Consider the following 19,527-nt stretch of genomic DNA (forward strand, 5'->3'; position numbering starts at 1 on the left):
ATCTGGTTTGGAACGAAGGAGAGAAGACAAATAAAAATACCACCTAAGAGTCTAACAAGAGGTTGTCCATCCAAGAAGCTGAGAACTCGGTTACGGTGATCCAAGAGTCTGGGTTTAAGGGACTATAAGGAAAGCTATCTTGGAAATGAGCAAAACAGGGGAAAAAAGAGCAACAAGTTGCAACCACAATCTAGCACTCAAGTAAATGTACACACCAAATTCACATTACCTGAATGGGTCCAAATAAATAAATAAACATAAAATGGCACGCAACTCTTCATACCCCAAGAAGCCAGAATGCAACAAACACGAATGTTAACTGGTGGAACAAACTTATTAAATACACAAATAAACAAGGCACTGTGAAAGAGAACCAGTAAAAACAAACCTATAAGGATTTCATATCTTGGAATTATCACAAAAAGATTATATAAAATCCAGTTTAATATGTTTATAATAATTTTTAAAGTGAAAAAACATCTTCATAGAACAGGAAAAAAAACAACATATGACATAAAATGTTCACAAGACATTTATACAAATTAAATACACAGTAGTTGAAATTTAAAAACCCAGTCAAGAGGTTTTCACACATTATTTCAGAAGAGACTAACCTGCCCAACTAAAAAATAGCTAGAGAAAGTAGGTAAAATATGGAAAACAACAATGTGAAGGTATTAAAGAGCTACCAAAGGCAGTCAAGAAGTATAAAAGAGAAGTTCAGAAAGCTAAGCTCAACTTTCAGCATGGGCTTTATTAAGTCATTTGTCAATCCTCAGACAGGAGGCAGAGAAGCTAAGCAGAACTGTTAGTAGTAATCACATATAGGGGAAAAATATTTTGAAGTTTCAGCACTCAGGCTTCCCTGGTGGCTCAGTCGGTAAAGAATCCACCTGCAATGTAGGAGACTGCCTGCAGTGCAGGAGATAAGAGTTCAATTCCTGGGTGGGTGGGGAAGATCCCCTGGAGGAGGAAATGGCAATCCACTTCATAATTCTTGCCTGGAGAATCCTATGGACAGAGAAGACTGGGGGGTTACAGACCATGGGGTCGCAAAGAGTTGGACATGACTGAAGTGACTTAGCACACATGCACACATGTCTTAGGGAAGCACTGCTTCTAGGGGAGAGGACAGTGAGTGACTTAAAAGTGACACTATTTGGATGTTTAGTGGTAAGGAGAAAGAAGAAAACAAGAGAGAAATAATAAATGATCCTTCAGAAATAAAAGGAAGCACAAAATTAAAGAAAGGAAAACTTCACTTTCCAAACAAACGCACCATAAATTTAAAACACTGCCCTTCATTATAGTAACAGAATAGGGTCCTTTTGAACTAAGAAACCTTGTAAACTCTCTCACAACTTTCTATATAAACTAGTATCACTGGTCAAGAAAAATAAAACTTTTAAAATGGATCAGAAAACAGTAGGCAACAACTGTAAAAATCATTATGAAATAATATAGAACATAAGAACAAAAACTCTTCAGCTGATGAACACTCCTCTCCAAAAAGAAAAAGGGAAAAAGAAACCATAAAGAAAACTATAACAATGTCTCAAATTGAACCATATATCGTTAAACCAGTATTTACACATATTTTTCAAAAACCTTAAATCAAACATTCAATAATTCAGAACAGAAATAGAACAGAATTGGGCAAAAATCTTCACTTTAGGAAGATGTGAAATAAAAGATAACTGGTCTCATGAAAGAAACTGAGAAGACAAAAAATATTTTAGAAATAAAAAATCAATTATAAAGTACTCAAGAGAGAAAGGGATTGAATGAAAATACAAGGGGCACTGAACAAAAGACTGAATATAACCAAGGGAATAAAACAAAATGAAGGAAGATTGTAATAAGGATCAGGGAAACATTATAACATACCAGAGAAAGAAAGAGGACCCAACATATATAAAATTAAAGAGCTAATATTTAAAACTAATTAAAAAATAACCAAAATAAGAAAACACATGAATATTATAAAGGTCTAAGAAGGGCCTGGGAAAACTGATACAAACAATTCTGAGATCTATTAAAAACACATAATTAGACTTTAAAGATAGAAAAAATTATCTGGGATCACTTGCAAAGAAAGAAAAATCAACTTGGGATCAGACTACTGAGCAGTAACCTACAAATAAAGATAACAGGAAGGTAGGAATCAAATTATTTTATTTAAACTGATGAAATTGAACAGTGAAATCTTAAGTAAGCAAAAGAGGGACAAAAATAAGGGCATTATAAATAACAATATAAAGACAACCACTAGAACAAAAATATAAACCTTCCAAAATGCCAAGGAAAATACAAAAAGGGAGGAACATAATACAAAATGAAAGCGAGGAAATGTAGTAACATATACATGTGTGCGTACGTGCTCAGTCACTTCAGTTGTGTCTGACTCTGCGGCCCTGCAGACTGTAGTGCGCCAGGCTCCTTTGTCCATGGGATTCTCCATGCAAGAATGCTAGAGTGGGTTTCCATGCCCTCCTCCAGAGGATCTTCCCCACCAGGGATTGAACCTACTTTTGTTACATTTCCTGAATTGGCAGGCAGGTTCTTTACCACTAGCACCACCTGGGAAGCCCCCTAATATATGAGAGTCCCTTGGACTGCAAGGAGATCCAACCAGTCCATTCTGAAGGAGATCAGCCCTGGGATTTCTTTGGAAGGAATGATACTGAAGCTGAAACTCCAGTACTTTGGCCACCTCATGCGAAGAGTTGACTCATTGGAAAAGACTCTGATGCTGGGAGGGATTGGGGGCAAGAGGAGAAGGGGACGACAGAGGATGAGATGGCTGGATGGCATCACTGACTCGATGGACGTGAGTCTGAGTGAACTCCGGGAGTTGGTGATGGACAGGGAGGCCTGGCGTGCTGCGATTCGTGGGTCACAAAGAGTTGGACACGACTGAGCGACTGATCTGATCTGATCTGATTAATATAATATTTTGTTAGAATTGTGTCATATCAATAAATATACACAGATTTCCTATTAGAAAAAACCTACAATGTTGAATTAACTCACAAAGCCAAACAACTCTAAAATGTATTAGAGAAGCTCATCTAAAATAAAGTAATTCAATTATTAAAAATACAAGGGCTAGCCAATGTATTCTATGCAAACAGAACAATAAGAAAGTAGGTATTGCAATTCTGATATCAGATACAGTAGAACTAACACCAAAAGCACTGCATACTAAAAGGAACATTTTATGATCTAAAAGCCAATTCAAAATAAATATAGAATAGGAATATATATGTGTCAAATAATACAATGAGTATCATGATAAAATAGAATCAAGGAGAAGTAAAGATGCAAAAAAATAAAGAAAACAAAAAGAAGACATCAACATACCAAACTCAATATAAGTATTCAAAAAATATAAAAGGATGAGGAATATATAAACAAGCTATGTCAATATCTTTATCTTTAAACTCCTATAAGAAGTAATTTCTTTTTTAAGTACATATGAAACTTTCATAAAAATTAACCAAATGCATGTGTCTCAAAGAAAGCTTCAATATGTTCCATAAAGTAGAAACAATATAAAAATACTTTGATCAAATTAAAAACAAAAGATTATCTCACCATATAGTATTAAAATTTTGTAGCAATGTCTTTGGTGAAAGGGGAAATATAAACTGACATACTGAATGGAATGGTTAGATTTTAAACTACTAACAAGACCAAGAGCTGATGTGAATGTAGAATAACTAGAACTGTCATATGCTGCTTATTGGAAAACAAATGAAAACTTTGGGCAAAAGTTTGGTAGTATTTTAGGATGTTAAACATTTATCATATAATTCCTAGGTAGTCATCCAGCAAAAGTAAAAATCTATGACCACAAAAAACCTGTAGGGAAATGTTTATGGCAGCTTTATCACTAACAGCCAAAAACCTGGAAAAATCCAAATGTCCATTAACTGGCTAATAGATAAACAGATTATGGTACATATGTACAATGGAGTACTACTCACACACAAAACATAATAAACTGATACATGCAACAACATGAATAAATCTTAAATTCATTTGCCAACTGAAAGAAGTCAGATATAGGCCGCATACTACAGAATTCTATTAACATGATGTTCTCAAAGTACAAACCTACAGTGGCAGAAAGCAGATCAGCAGTTGCTAAGGGATAGGTATGGGACCTGAGAAATGATGATAAAGGATCATGAGGTAACTTTACAGACTTACAGAAATATTCCATATCTTGATTCCATATCTTGATTATGGCAGTAGTTTACAACTGTTTATATTTGTCAAAACTCATAGAACTATATTCCTAAAAAGTGAATTTTACCATATGTAAATTAAGCCTCAGTAAAACTGACTTCTAAAAGAGAAGCAATCAGGGAGTGGGGAAAAAAAAATTACATCCAAGAGAACAAAGATCAGAATGACTCCAAATAATCTTACAACACAAGGCAGAAGGCAATAGAATATTAAATTAGTACTCAAAACACAATTATATATCCACGTTAAAAATAAATCTTTTGGGCTTGCCTGGTGGTCTAGTGGTTAAGAATCTGCCTGCCAATGCAGGGGACATGGGTTCAATCCCTGATCTGGGAGGATTCCACATGCTGGGGAGAAACTCAGCCTATATGCCACAACTACGAAGCCAGTGTTCTAGAGCCCGTGGGTTGCGGCTGCAGCTACAGAGCCCGCAGGTCCTAGAGTCCATGCTCTGCGCCAACACAAGCTACTGCAATGAGAAGCCAGTACATCTATCTCAATGAAGAGCAGCCTCTGCTCACCTTAACTAGAGAAAGCCTACACACAGCAATGAAGACCCAGTGCAGCCAAAACTAAATAAATCTTTCAAAAATGAAAGTTAACCAAAAGCATTTTCAAGTAAAAACAAAACAAAACAAAACAAAAACAGAATCCATTTCCAACAAGCCATCCCATAAGCAATGTTAAAGGAAAACTTCAGACTGAAGAAAAGAAATGAAAATTTGGATCTACAAGAAGAAATGGGCTTCTTTGGTGCCTCAGATGGTAAAGAATCTGCCCACAATGCAGGAGACTTGGGTTCAATCTCTGGGTGGGGAAGATCCCTTGAAGAAGGGAATGGTTACCCACTCCAGTATTCTTGCCTGGATAATTTCATGGACAGAGGAGCCTGGTGGGGTCGCAAAGAGGTGGACAACAACTGAGACACTGACACTTCATAAGAAGAAACAGAGTGCCAGAAATGGTAAGATGTAGGCAAATATTAATAAAATTTATGCTCATTTTCTTAATCCATTAAAACCTCCTCACAAATAAACTGCTAGACTTGGATGGATGCATGCTGTTTTCTATCAAATCTTTAACAAAAAATAATACCAATCCTGTACAAAATTTTTTAAAAAATAGAGAAGAATATAACACATCTCAGATCATTTAGATCTGAGTCATTTAGTCAGACAACATTGCCATAATGCTAAAATCAGAAAATCACAATAAAGCAAAACAAAGACCGATCTTCCTTATGAACACTCAAAAGAAAAAAAAAATTAAGATCACATTAAAAGACATAAAAACAATCAGGATATACTATATTCATGGATGGAAAGAATGAATATGGTAAACATGACAGTTCTTCCCAAATTAATGTAGAATATACACACTAATTCCTATCAAAGCAATTCCTGTCAAAACCTAAGAAGATTTCTCATTAAAATTAATATAGAAAATCAAAGGGCCAAGAATAAATAAGAGAACAGCTTGGTGTGGGAGTAAGGGGAGCAGTTTAACCTACAGAATATTGTCTTCTTTCAGATATAAGGTAATTAAAACACCAGAGGCAAATGAAATAGACTAAACGAGCTCAAAAACAAAGGCAAACATATATTTATACAAACTGTATGGGAACGTGACATTACCCATTCAGTCAAGAAAGGATGTCTTATTCCAGGGCTTGTAAATTTTTTCTATCAAGGGCCACATGGTTAATATATTAGGCTTTGAAACTCATATAGTTTCTGTCACAACTACTCAATTCTGACCTTGTAGACAACACGAAAACAAGTGGATGTACCTGTGTTCTGATAGAATTTCATTTACATAAACAGATAGTGGACCAGATTTGGCCCGTGGGCATGTTTTCCAAAAAGCAACAAAACAACAAAAAATTTTTTAGTTAAAATCATTTTTCACACATAATACACAAAACTAAGTTTAGTGTGGGGAAAAAAAAAACACTTGATGATGTAAATTATAATCAGGACAAGCTACTGGAATTTCACAATAAAAATCATTTTAATATAAGGCATCCAAAACATTAAGGCACAAACCTTACTTTAACTCTTTAGGTTGATCAAGTATTTTCCTAATTAATGTAAAAAGATACAAAATCTCAAGTGTGAATGACCTTTCTACAATTCTAGAAAGCATTTCAGTGACTTCTCTAAAATTCTTAACCCAGTGCTCATTTGAAAGTGCTAATACAATTGCTTCTAGGTTTCTCACTTTCCCACTTTCTTCAGAACAAGTCTCAATTCAGAAATTAAATGACGGCCATTTAAAAGAAGTAGAACATTTAGCTGCTTTGGCTGTTTCTTTCTACTTTTAAGAAATAGAAACACACTTCTAGAATACTGAACTGGAGTTCTTTGGTACAGATTTAAAACTCCCTGAAATTGATACAAAAAATTTGCGTATTATGTGTCATACTGTACACAAAAGCTTCAAGGTTTTTCTTGCTTCTTAAAGGGGACTATGCCCTCACATATCCCCCAACCCCAAGAAAGTTAAATTATGTTAAACCTCGGTTCCAGAGACTGGACATACAGAAAATCAAGTTGAATTATCAAATTAGAAAGAAAAGAGGATTTTCATAGTTATAGACAGGGATGTCAGACAAAATGTTCATTCATACTATAGAACTCCTTAAAGTGGTTCTGAATCTCAACTTGAAATTCAATAGTGTGGTGTGGTGAGGGGAGTCAGATCATAATAGACACAGAAGGTTAATGAAGAGAAGACTTTTCAATGGGAGTTATTTTGTTTGTTTCGTTTTTTAATGTTTCTGATCAAGCCTCAGAATTTCATTTTATTCCAAAAGGTCTATTGGGTTTCTTCTAAGATCCAGACAGTACTCACAATGCCAAAATGAAATGTGTCAACAGGGTCCGACCAAGGATAAAGTAATCATGTTTTCGACAGGAATCCGCTCATTCAGAATCAGCAACGGGGTCAAGATCTTACATTTCTGTAGCGTTTTATACAGAGCTTGCACTTGCCGCTTTCCACGGGACCTTTATTGAGTCTCAGTTGGGAGCAAGTGGACAGCAGCATCCTATTCCTTTATAAGGAAAGTTCTGGACTCAGTTTGTGAGATGTGGGGCGCTCCCCAGGACGCTCGGGAGTTTCCCACCCTATCACGGACAGGTAGAAAGTTCCTGACAATGTGGGTGATGGAGAGCAGACTATAACTAGGAAAGAGGTGGGAGGGTAGGAATGAGCCGGGAGTCAAGTATGCTTGGGGGAGGTGTAAGCACGTCAGAGTTGGAGGGTTGCTACTGAGGAGGGTTGGAAGGTGAGAGACACCCGTTCGTGAAAAGAAAAGGGAGGGGAGACTCCCTCCTGGAGCGACAGAAGCGGGGCGGGAGCGTCGTCTCTGAGATGAGAGGAAAACGTCGTGAGGGAAGAATCTAGAGGCTGTGAGGAGGGGAACAGTGAGCCTGCCTCAGGAAGGGAAGTTCCAGCCCGACTGAAGTCCCCCATCTCGAGGCGACCTGTTTAACGCAGCGCCCCTGCTCCTCGGCCGCCCTTTTCGTCATTCTCCCCTCAGGGTCTCTCACCACCGAGTTTGTTGGCTCCTGCAAGACGCCCAGCACCATTGTCACCTCATGAACTGTCCGCGCCACAAATTCAAATCAGAGTTCCAGAGCCTAGCGCTCCGAACTTCTCCCAGAGTGAAGGACAAATGGACCAATGGAAGCCCCGCTGGCCACAGACGTACAAGACGGTGGGCGGGACGAAGGGTCGGGGTGGGCAGAAGAGCGTTGTCTTGACGACGGCTTCCGGTGCTGCGGTGACTTACCGCCGGAAGGCGAGAGTCCGCGGGAAAAGCGATCTTGTTAGGTGGTTACTGTGGCTTGGGGCTGAGGCGGTCCCCTCAAGAGTAACCGCGGGCTTGTGCCACGGTCATGCCACTGGCCTTCGTTTCCTTTAGCCTTCTCGCTCACCAAAAGATTTTCCCGTCCAGTTATAAAGTGCAAGTTGTTTGCCAAAGGTAAGCGTGTAGTATAACACCATTCCCTTGTTTTTTGGAAACTTGAGTCCACTTTGTCACCAGGGAGCGGGTACTAAAAAAAAAAAGAAAAAAGTGAAAATTTGGATTTCTAAACATTTAGTAAAGTTTTACCGTGTGCATTTTTACTGTATTGTACGCAGTTTGTAGTCTGAAATATTGGGGGCAATTTTATATACAATTAAATTTTAAATTCTGGTTCTTTAGGACCCGCAAATTTCATCTGAACCGGGTATATTAAAGACCTTTAATTTTAAAATTTTATGTAACCATCTAGAAGCTTCTCTAACTTAAGTTCTTAATCTCCCGTAAATCTCAAGTTAGATGGTATAAGATGGACACGTTCTCTGAGTCCAGACCATTACAAGAGTCAAACTAATTCGGCTGAGGTGCCTCTTTTCATACAGAATCACTTGAATCTAAAATAATTGAAACCAGATGCTAAGCATGGCTCCTTGTGTATCTCTTGGCGATAATGGTCTCACTTCAGTCTCTCCTTTATGGAAGAAAGTAAGCACTGTTGAAATGAAGGAGGAAAAATAAGGCTTCTTACAGACAGGTATTAAAAACAAAACAAAAAAAACTTAGGAGCTTTGAAACACATCTTTTAACAAAAGTCGTTAAATTCTTGTCACCAAAATCTAAAAGAAAAAGTTCATAATTTATCTGCTTATCAAGAAGAATTTCTTCCTTTACACTTAAGACAGGGAAACATTTATGAAAGCTTAGATCTATATGTTTAGGTCCCTGCCAACCCTTTTCTTAAAATTCCAACTTCAAAACTCCCTGCTAATGAGCACTTTTCCAGCAGCTTGGATGAAACGTTCTGAATAACTTCTTCCGCCTGGAGGTTAGAAATTTCATTAAATAAAAAATTAAATATATTAGAATACTTAGGTATGAAACATTAACGAACTGAGTAACATTCTTCAGAAGAAGAAGCACTTAAGAAAACATAGGCCACCTGCATTGTGGAGCCATCTCAAATGATGAGATTTGATAGATAGGCGAGAGATCAAAAAATGGCCAGATTTCAAAAGAGAATGTTCTGTGAGCTGCTTATTGCCCTCATAGACCATTCAAAAATAAAACCAACTCTCAGCAGAAGCCCAAGAGGCATTAGAGATGAACTAGACTATCCTTTGGATGTCAGTATTGTACTGAAAAAGTCAGTTACACTGTTATTTATCTGCAGGAGGAAATGCCTAAATTTTATAAGGATTTAGAACTTTAATTTAAAAGTGTATAGTGACTATAGAGTTTAGAAAGGAGACTTGAATCTAAGTTAGATGAACTTGGGAAAACAGTGTTGTCTGTAGTAGCATCTGACTTTGTACTCTCCATTCCTCTTACTTAAATGTTCTCTTATTCCTGCTTTTTGAATCTTATCTTTGAATACCCAGGCCAAATTCTGAGTTTTTCTGAGCTGTAACTCATAGTTAACTGTCTCAGAACACCTATAGAATTAAAAATACACTGTTTATTTGGCTTTTTTCTTTACATTTAGGCCTGGTAGTGTTTTTCTCATTTATGTTGATGAATGTATCTTACATATAACTTGCCTTATCTGTTGGATTCTAAGCTACTTAGAGTTGTATTCACCACTGTACATGGCAGATGACTTGAACATGGTAAACATCATTCTTTTCAATCTCTTTTTTTTGGCTGTGTTGGGTCTTAATTGCAGCATGTGGGATCTTCATTGCCGAGTGTTGGATCATTATTGCCAGGTGTGGGCTCTTCGTTGCAGCCGGTAGGATATAGTTCACTAACCGGGGATTAAACTTGGGCCCCCTGTGTTGGGGGCACGGAGACTTAATCACTGGACCACTAGGGAAGTCCCAGTAAACATAATTCTGATGTAAAAATGCCACTGTTAAGATTAATATTAAATATAGTGGCAGCTGCATTAGTTTGCTAGGTTTGCTATAGCAATACCACAGACTGAGGGTGTAAACAACAGAAATTTATTTTCTCACAATTCTGGAGGCTGGAAAGTTCAATACTAAGGTATCAGCGGGAATGATTTCATTCTGAGGCTTCTCTCCTTGACATGTAGTTATGCCTTTGTCTTCACATGGTCTTTAATTCATGCCCATCTGTGTCCAGATTTCTTCTTATAAAGACATCAGTCATACTGGATTAGGGCCCATCCAAAAGACCTCATTTTAATTTAATTACCTCTTTAAAATCCTTATCTCCAAGTATAGTTGCATTCTGAGGTACTGGGGATTAGGACTTCAGAATATGAATTTGGGGGTACACAGTTCAATCCATACAATAATCAACATTCAGAAAGCAGAAATGATTGGCAGTAGTTGTCCATTAGCACTCTCATCTTCAGACCTGTAGATAACATAATTGTGTACATCAAGTTTGTTTAAGATAATAGGGAATGGAAGTGAAAGTTGCTCAGTTTGTGACCGACTCTTGGCGAATTCTCCAGGCCAGAATACTGGAATGGGTAGCCCGTCCCTTCCCCAGGAGATCTTCCCAACCCAGGGATCGAACCTAGGTCTCCCGCATTGCAGGTGGATTGTTTCCCAGCTAAGCCACAACGGAAGCCCAGGGAATGGAAGAGCCTGTGGTAAATCAGAGAATATTTGCCAAAGACTTTCAAATTGAAATTTGTCAAAAAACAGAAAACACAACCCACACACATACACCAGCATGCCACACAATCCTGGGTCATCCAAACAAATAAACAGCAACAACAAAACAAGCAGGCTGATTGGTTTTGGCTCACAGGGGGCTGGTTTACAAAAACCACCAGCATATTTCATTTGGAATCTGTAACCTCTTAAGTGGATACTGGACATAGTATGTTTTTCAATATCCAAAAGACGTTTTCCCCAGACCCGATTGGTTCACACATAACTTTAAGTACCTCCTTTGTTGAAGGAATTGTACTAAGTGCCTCACTGAGATTAAATCCATAAATTTGTCCACATATATCTAATTGTTACAAGGACATCCAGTTTTTGATTAAATTTATAAAATGTGTGGGCTTCCCAGGTAGCTCAGTGGTAAAGAATCTGTCTGCGAATGCATGTTCAATCCTTGGATTGGGAAGATCCCCTGGAGAAGAAAACGGCATCCACTCCAGTATTCTTGCCTGGGAAATCCCATGGACAGAGAAGCCTGCTGGGCTACAATCCATGGGGTTGCAAAGAATCGGACACGACTTAGCGACTAGACACCACCACCACCATAAGATGCACAACCATGCATAATTTAGTATTTTGAGTGGTACAGGTTTATCCTATAAGTGAATTAGAACTCTTGAAAAAAAAGTCTTTATGAGATTATGTGCTCTGATAAGGTCAAGGCTCTGATCTTAAGTACAAGTGGAGACGACAGGACACATATAAGAAAATAATTATAGTGCAAGATAAAAGTGAGACCATAGGAGAGTTATAAAGTACTGTGGGAAATTAAAGGAGGAAAAGATTTCTTCAAGGTTGACGTATTACTAAAGGTATTTAATGCAGGTAGGATTATTCTTTTTTATAGCACTTGGTACTTCGAATATAGCATTAATCAATGTGTTGTATCTGAAGAAACAAGACTCCAGGATTCTTGCCTGGAAAATCCCATGGGCAGAGGAGCCTGGCAGGCTACATTGCCATGGGTTTACAAAGCAGTTGAACATGACTTAGTGACTAAACAACAACAAGTGTCTTAGATGTTATTTGCGTATGTTCACATTTCCCCAGTACAATCTGAAATACTCAAGAATATTTTAATCTTTATATGCTCCAGTCTAGTGTTGTTTAGGGAGAAGGCAATGGCACCCCACTCCAGTACTCGTGCCTGGAAAATCCATGGACGGAGGAGCCTGGTAGGCCACAGTCCATGGGGTCGGGAGAGTTGGACACAACTGAGCATCTTGACTTTCACATCACTTTCGTGCCTTGGAGAAGGAAATGGCAACCCACTCCAGTGTTCTTGCCTGGAGAATCCCAGGGACGGGGGAGCCTGGTGGGCTGCCACCTTTGGGGTCGCACAGAGTCAGACACGACCGAAGTGACTTAGCAGCGGCAGCAGTGTTGTTTAAAAGTATCAGGGTCACCTGGGTAACTTTTTTTTTTTTTAATTAGAAGATAATTGCTTTACGATGCTCCGTTAGTTTCTGCTATACAACATGAATCAGGTATCAGGTCAGGTCAGTTGCTCAGTCATGTCCAGCTCTTTGCGACCCCATGAATTGCAGCACACCAGGCCTCCCTGTCCATCACCAACTCGCGGAGTTCACTCAAACTCATGTCCATCAAGTTGGTGATGCCATCCAGCCATCTCATCCTCTGTTGTCCCCTTCTCCTCCTGCCCCCAGTCCCTCCCAGCATCAGAGTCTTTTCCAATGAGTCAACTCTTCTCATGAGGTAGCCAAAGTATTTATAGGTGTACATATATTCACTCCCTTGTGAACCTCCCTCCCCTGCCTCATCCCACCTGTCTGGGTCATCAGAGAGAACCAAACCGAGCACCCTGTATTATATAGGAACTTTTTAACAGTAAACTTTTTTCAACTCTGGCTCTGTAGATTATAATTTAGTAGGCCTAGGGAAGTGGTAGAGAATCTCTGTTTTTAAAACGTTTCTCCCGCTTAATGATTCAGATTATCAGCCCCACTTAGAACCTTCTGCCTTGAAGCACCTGGTATATAGTATGCTCTCAATAAGTTCTTGTTACATTAAATGAGTGGAGCTGTGATTTAGTAAGATTAATAAGGCCCCTGTGTGTAGGAATGAATTAGAGTGGAAAATATCCTAGAGGCAAGGAAATCCTATTACACAAGTCCAGTTAAGAGATGAAGCAGCCTTAAACTAGAGTAGGGGCCATAGAAAGGGAGAGAAATAGATGAGAAACGTTGAAAAGGTAAGAGTCTACAGAACTAGGTAAACTTTATATAAGGCACTAGTTCGCAAAACAGTGTAGCTAAAATTTACATGAGGTGTTTATTTCATAAGCAGGTTGCCAGACTCTGTATAAACTCCTGTTTGGTTGGTCCGGGGTGAAGCACATGAATTTGCATTTTTAAAAAATTTATACTGGAGTATAGTTGATTAAGGGACTTCCCTGGTGGCAACAGTGTTGTGTTACTTCCAGGTATACAACAAAGAGATTCAGCTATGCTAATTTATGTATCCTTTTCCCGTTTAGATTATTAAAGAATATTGAGCAGTACTGTGCTATTGAGTAGGTCCTTGTTGGTTATCTGTTTTAAATATAACTGTCAGTCCCCAATTCCCAATCTGTCCATTCCCCACCTTTCCCCTTTGGTAATCACAAATTCATTTTCTAAGTGCGTCTGTTTCTGTTTTGTAAATAAGTTCATTTGTATTAATTTTTTTTAGATTCTGCATACAAGTGGTATCATACAATATTTGTCTTTCTCTGACTTCACTTATTAAGATAATCTCCAGGTCCCTCCATGTTGCTGCAAATGGCATTATTTCATTCTCTTTTTTTTTTTTTTTTTTATGACTACCATGCTTTTGTATATATGTACCACATCTTCTTTACCCATTCATCTATTGATAAATATTTAAGTTACTTCCATGTCTTGGCTATTGTAAATAGTGCCACTATGTATATTCTGTTGCATGCATCCTTTCAAACCATGTTTTTTGGTTTTTTTTGATATGAGCCCAGGAGTGGGAATGCTGAATCATATGGTAGCTCTATTTTTAGTTTCTTAAGGAACCTCCACACTTTTCTCCATAATGGCTGTTTAGTTCAGTTCAGTCGCTCATGTCCAGCTCTTTGCGACTTCATGGACTGCAGCTCACCAGGCTTCCCTGTCCATCACCAACTCCGGAGCTCGCTGAAACTCATGTCCATCGAGTCAGTGATGCCACCCAACCATCTCATCCTCTGTCGTCCCCTTCTCCTCCTGCCTTCAGTCTTTCCCAGAATCAGGGAAAGATTCTGTGAGTCAGTTTTCCAGTGAGTCAGTTCTTCACAAAGTATTGGAGCTTCAGTATCAGTCCTTCCGATGAATATTCAGGACTGATTTCCTTTAGGATTGACTGGTTGGATCTCCTTGCAGTCCAAGGGACTCTAAAGAGTCATCGCCAACACCACAGTTCAAAAGTATCAATTCTTTGGCACTCAGCCTTCTTTATGGTCCAACTCTCACATCCATACATGACTACTGGAAAAAACCATAGCTTTGACTATATGGACCTTTGTTGGCAAAGTAATTTCTCTGCTTTTTAATATGATATCTAGATTGGTCATAGCTTTTCTTCCAAGGAGCAAGCGTCTTTTAATTTCATGGCTGCAGTCACCATCTGCAGTGATTTTGGAGCTCAAGAAAATAAAGTCTGTCACGGTTTCCATTTTTTTCCCCATCTATTTGCCATGAAGTGATGGGACTGGATGCCATGATCTTAGTTTTCTGAATGTTGAGTTTTAAGCCAACTTAATCACTCTCCTCTTTCACTTTCATCAAAAGGCTCTTCAGTTCCTCTTCGCTTTCTGCCATAAGGGTGGTGTCATATGCATATCTGAGGTTATTGATATTTCTCCCTGCATAATGGCTGTACCAATTTACATTCCCACCAAGAGTGTAGAAGGGTTTCCTTTTCTCCACACCCTCTGCAGCATTTATTGTTCTTAAACTTTTTGATGATGGCTGTTCTTACTCCTGTGAGGTGATATCTTACTGTATTTTGGATTTACATTTTTCCAATAATTAGTGATGTTTAGCATCTTTTCATGTGCCTCTTGGCCATCAGTATGTCTTTCTTGGAGAAATGTCTCTTGAGGTCTTTTTTCTAATTTTTTGATGGACATGAACTGTTTGTAAATTTTGAAGATAAATCATTTGTCGTTGCTTCATTTGCAAGTATTTTCTCCCATTTTGTGGGTTATCTATTCTTTTTTTGCCATCCTGGGATGTAGTCAGGATGTGGGCTCTGCTGCACTCTTTTTTTTTTTTTAATTAAAACTTACTTTTGGCAGTGCTGGGTCTTTGTTGCTTTGTGTAGGCTTTCTGTAACTGCAGCAAGTGGGGGCTACTCTTCGTTGCCTTGCGTGGGCTTCTTCTTGCGGTGGCTTCTCTCGTTGCCGAGCACAGGCTCCAGGCGCTCCAGCTCCAGTAGTTGCAGCACGCAGCTCAGTAATTGCACTCACGGGCCCTTGAATGCACAGGCACGGAGGCTCGGTCACTACGGCAAAAGGACTCAGTTTCTCTATAACATGTGGAATCTTTTCCTACCCGGAATCAAACCCTTGTTCCCTGCATTGGAAGGCGGTTTCTTATCCACTGTGCAACCAGGGAAGTCCTCTCTTTTTGTTTATGGTTTCCAATGCTATGCACAGGTTTTTTAGTTTAATTTGGTCCCATTTGTTTATCTTTTGTTTTTATTTCAATTACTGTAGGAGATAACTGCTGCAACTTAAGTCGAAGAGTGTTCTGCTTATGTTTCCCTGTAAGAGTTTTCTCTCTTTCTTTCTAGCTGTGCTGGATCTTCATTCCTGCATGCAATTCTTTAGTTGTGGCGAGTGGCAGCTTCTTGTTGATGAGCTCGGGTTCTAGGCGTGCAGGCTTCAGTAGTTGCAGCACGCGGGCTCAGTAGTGGTGTTGAATGAAAGTGAGAGTGGACACCCGTGTCTTGTTCCTGATCTTGGAGGAAATGCTTTCAGCTTTTCACCATTGAGAATGATATTTGCTGTGTTTGTCATATGTGGACTTTATTATGTAGAGATAGGGTCCCTCTATGCCCACTTTCTGGTGAGTTGTTCTTTTTTTTTTTTGATCATAAATGGGTGTTGAATTTTGCCAAAAGCATTTTCTGCATCTATTGAAATGATTATTTGGTTTTTATTCTTCAATTTGTGGATGTGGTATATCACACTAATTGATTTGCAGATATTAAAAAATTCTTGATTCACTGGGATAAATTCCACTTGATCATGGTGCATGATCTGTGTAACATATTGTTGGATTCAGCTTGCTAGTATCTTGTTGAAGATTTTTGTGTGTATGTTCATCAGTGATATTTGCCTATAATTTTCTTTTTGTGTGATATCTTTGGTTTTGTTAATGGCTGGTGGTGACCTCATAGAATGAGTTTGGGTGTGTTCCTTCCTCTGTGGGGATTTTTTTTTTTTTTTGCGGGGGAGGGGAAAGGTTCAGGATAGGTGTTAATTCTTCTCTAAATTGTGGTTTTATTCTCATGTGTTCTGCTTGGGGTTTGCTGTGCATCTTGGAGCTGTAGACTTATATTTTAATCAATTTTGGGAGGTTTGTCTAGTATGTTATCAAACATTTTTTCTGTGCTTTTCTCTTTTTCCTTTTCCTCTGGGACTCCAATTTTAAGCATGCTAGATTGCCTAATTTTGAACACATGCATCATTAATGATCTGCTACCTTTTTTCATACTTATTCTTTCTGTGTGCTTTGGTTTAGGTAGTTTCTGTTGAATTGTCTTCAAAGTTATCGATCCTTTCTTCTACACTGTTCAACCTGCTATTCTGTTCAGTGATTTCATTAATCATTTTGGATATTATAGTTTTCAGTTCTAGTGTTTCCATTTGATTTTTAATTTTTGTTTTTATATCCCGACTGGAATTCCTCATGTTTTTACTCTGACTCATCATCACTCAAAAACTGCTGAAATTTCTACTTAGTTCCTTTAGTCTTTTGTCTGTAACTTTCTTCTAGGTTTCATGGATATCATTCTGTACATGCACAGTTGAGGAGTCAGCCAAGGATCTGAGGAGAGAGATTATGCAGATTTTGCTACCTTTCCCTCTTAGCCCCCAGTGGCTTCCCCTTTATGGAAGCTTTCTGTTTCAACTTCTAGCTGCTCCTATAGCCTCAAACTCCAAACTTTTTATCCCTCAGTCCCCCAAACTGTTGCTTTCTGTTTAAGTACTATTCCATGTGCAGTATGCAGACAAGGAGGTAATCTTAGCAGAAAAATTAGAAAAATGTAGATCTTATTTATTGGCTACTCTTCTTTCAAGGGTCATATCCCCTTCAGCTTCTACCTGCTATTGATTGCTCCACTGCTGCTGCTAAGTCACTTCAGTCGTGTCTGACTCTGTGCGACCCCATAGACGGCAGCCCACCAGGCTCCCCCCTCCCTGGGATTCTCCAGGCAAGAACACTGGAGTGGGTTGCCATTCCCTTCTCCAATGCGTGAAAGTGAAAAGTGCAAGTGAAGTCACTCAGTTGTGTCCGACCCTTAGCGACCCCATGGACTGCAGCCTATCAGGCTCCTCCATCCATGGGATTTTCCAGGCAAGAGTACTGGAGTGGGGTGCCACTGCCTTCTCCTGATTGCTCCACAGTGCCTTCCAATAGTTGTTTTCTTTTAGTCAAAATTTATAATTGTCATTGTCAAGAGTTATTGAATTGAATGTACTTCAGTACTTAAGAGTACCAAGTATCATTACATCTGTATTTATAAATGGAAAAAACAAAGGTATGGTTTCTAATACATTGTTGGCTGTTATTCAGTCGCTCAATCATGTCCAGCTCTTTGTGACTCCCATGGACTATACAGTCCATGGAATTCTCCAAGCCAGAATACTGGAGTGGGTAGCCTTTCCCTTCTCCAAAGGATCTTCCCAACCCAGGGATTGAACCCAGGTCTCCCACAGTGCAGGTGGATTCTTTACCAGCTGAGCCACAAGGGAAGCCCAAGAATACTGGAGTGGGTAGCCTATCCCTTCTTCAGCAGATCTTCCTGACCAAGGAATTGAACTGGGGTCTCCTGCATTGCAGGCAGATTCTTTACCAACTGAGCTATGAGGGAAGCCTATTTCTCGGAGTATATATCCAAACTCATATCCATTGAGTCAATGATGCCATCCAACAATCTCATCCTCTGTCACCCCCTTCTGCTGCTTTCAGTCTTCCCCAGCATCAGGGTCTTTTCCAGTGAGTTGGCTTTTTGCATCAGGTGGCCAAAGTATTGGAGCTTCAGCATCAGTCCTTCCAGTGAATGTTCGGGGTTGATTTCCTTTAGGATTGACTAGTTTGATCTTGCTGTGCAAGGGACTCTCAAGAGTCTTCTCCCAGCACCACAGTTGGAAAGCACTGATACTTTGGCATTCAGCTGAAGCATATTGTATATGCAGCTATATTTAGAGAAGTAAAAAGACATCTCCTAGAATGGGGAAAGAATTAGGTAATATTCTTTCAAAACTAATTTCTGGTATTTTAATATTGTGTAAAATTATGGGCTGTGGTGGGCATGAAAATGTCCTTTCTTCAGGGACCATAATTGACTGGTGGATCCAGGTACTTGTATGTTTTGGAACCCATTCCCATATTCATGTCAAGGCCATGATTCCCAAGTGATCCTTCCAGGCCATGAGTCCATATGGTGCCGATTGTAATCCAGGTTCTTTCCTATAACATAAGGGACTGTATTAATGGAATATTTTGTCAAAGGGCTCCCATTTGACTGGTCCAAGACCTTAGATGTTCAGCAGCCTGAGACTGTTCCTACCCAGTTCTCCCTCTTTCCATTTTCTCCTTCATAGGTGTCCTAAGGCTTCTTGCCCTCCTTTGCTCCCTCTTTGTTGCCTTTCTCAGGTAAATCCTTTAGTTCATGCTCAATCCCATCTTTGCATCTGCTTTTTGGAAGACCCAGACTAATACATAGACTCAAACTATCAACAGAAAATTGACCAAAGTTGACTTTTTAAAAAGAATATTTTTTAGAGAAAAATACCAAATAGCATATGTAGCAGACACTCCCTCCTCTATGAGGTAGAACTTTATTTCCATCTGCTTGGATATGGGCTGGACTAAATAATTTGATCCTAATGAATAGAGAGGAATTTGCCAGTCCTTTTTTTTTTTTACTACCTCCTCCCCCACGCACAAACACACACATAAACATTTTTCTTTACACTCTCCCCCACACTCCTGATGAAGTTTTAATATCACAAATATACTTTATGTATTATATGAATATCAATGTTTAATGCATAATAGAGTAAAATTTCCCCCCAAGATCAAATTTTTATTCCTTTAGGGGCATTGTAATAACCCTCACAGAGAATGCACAGGGTAGAGTATAGATAGGGAAAATTTCTAACTTATTCCAGAGGAAGCTGGCAAATGATCAAACAAGTTATCAGAGTTTATATCACCAGTGGTGATATCATCTTAATACCCTATACCTCAAGTATGATGAAATGCAAAGGGTATTTTTAACCTCTGTGATAGTCTACCCAAAAAGCTGTAACCCCAGTCTTATTGTGAGAGAACATTAGACAAACCAAAAATGAGGGAC

General features: G+C 39.0%; 2 long non-coding RNA genes across 5 annotated transcripts in view; one reads left to right on the top strand and one right to left on the bottom strand.

The window, feature by feature from the left end:
- Positions 1 to 7,926, bottom strand: part of LOC138991677 (uncharacterized) — a 235,836-nt gene extending 227,910 nt beyond the window's left edge. For 2 of the 4 annotated variants that reach the window (XR_011467548.1, XR_011467546.1), the window contains exons 1-2: positions 7,812 to 7,904; positions 7,111 to 7,312 (exon numbers count right to left, since the gene is read on the bottom strand). This is a non-coding gene — a long non-coding RNA (uncharacterized lncRNA). Of the gene's footprint in view, positions 1 to 7,110; positions 7,313 to 7,811 lie in introns of all 4 variants that reach the window. The other 2 variants (XR_011467547.1, XR_011467549.1) reach the window with 1 other exon arrangement.
- Positions 7,927 to 8,085: 159 nt separating this feature from the next.
- LOC138991678 (uncharacterized) overlaps positions 8,086 to 19,527 on the top strand; it is a 150,652-nt gene continuing 139,210 nt past the window's right edge. The window contains exon 1 of the long non-coding RNA XR_011467550.1: positions 8,086 to 8,245. This is a non-coding gene — a long non-coding RNA (uncharacterized lncRNA). The remainder of the gene's footprint in view (positions 8,246 to 19,527) is intronic.

Source organism: Bos mutus, chromosome 18 (assembly GCF_027580195.1).
Source record: "Bos mutus isolate GX-2022 chromosome 18, NWIPB_WYAK_1.1, whole genome shotgun sequence".
NCBI lineage: Eukaryota > Metazoa > Chordata > Mammalia > Artiodactyla > Bovidae > Bos > Bos mutus.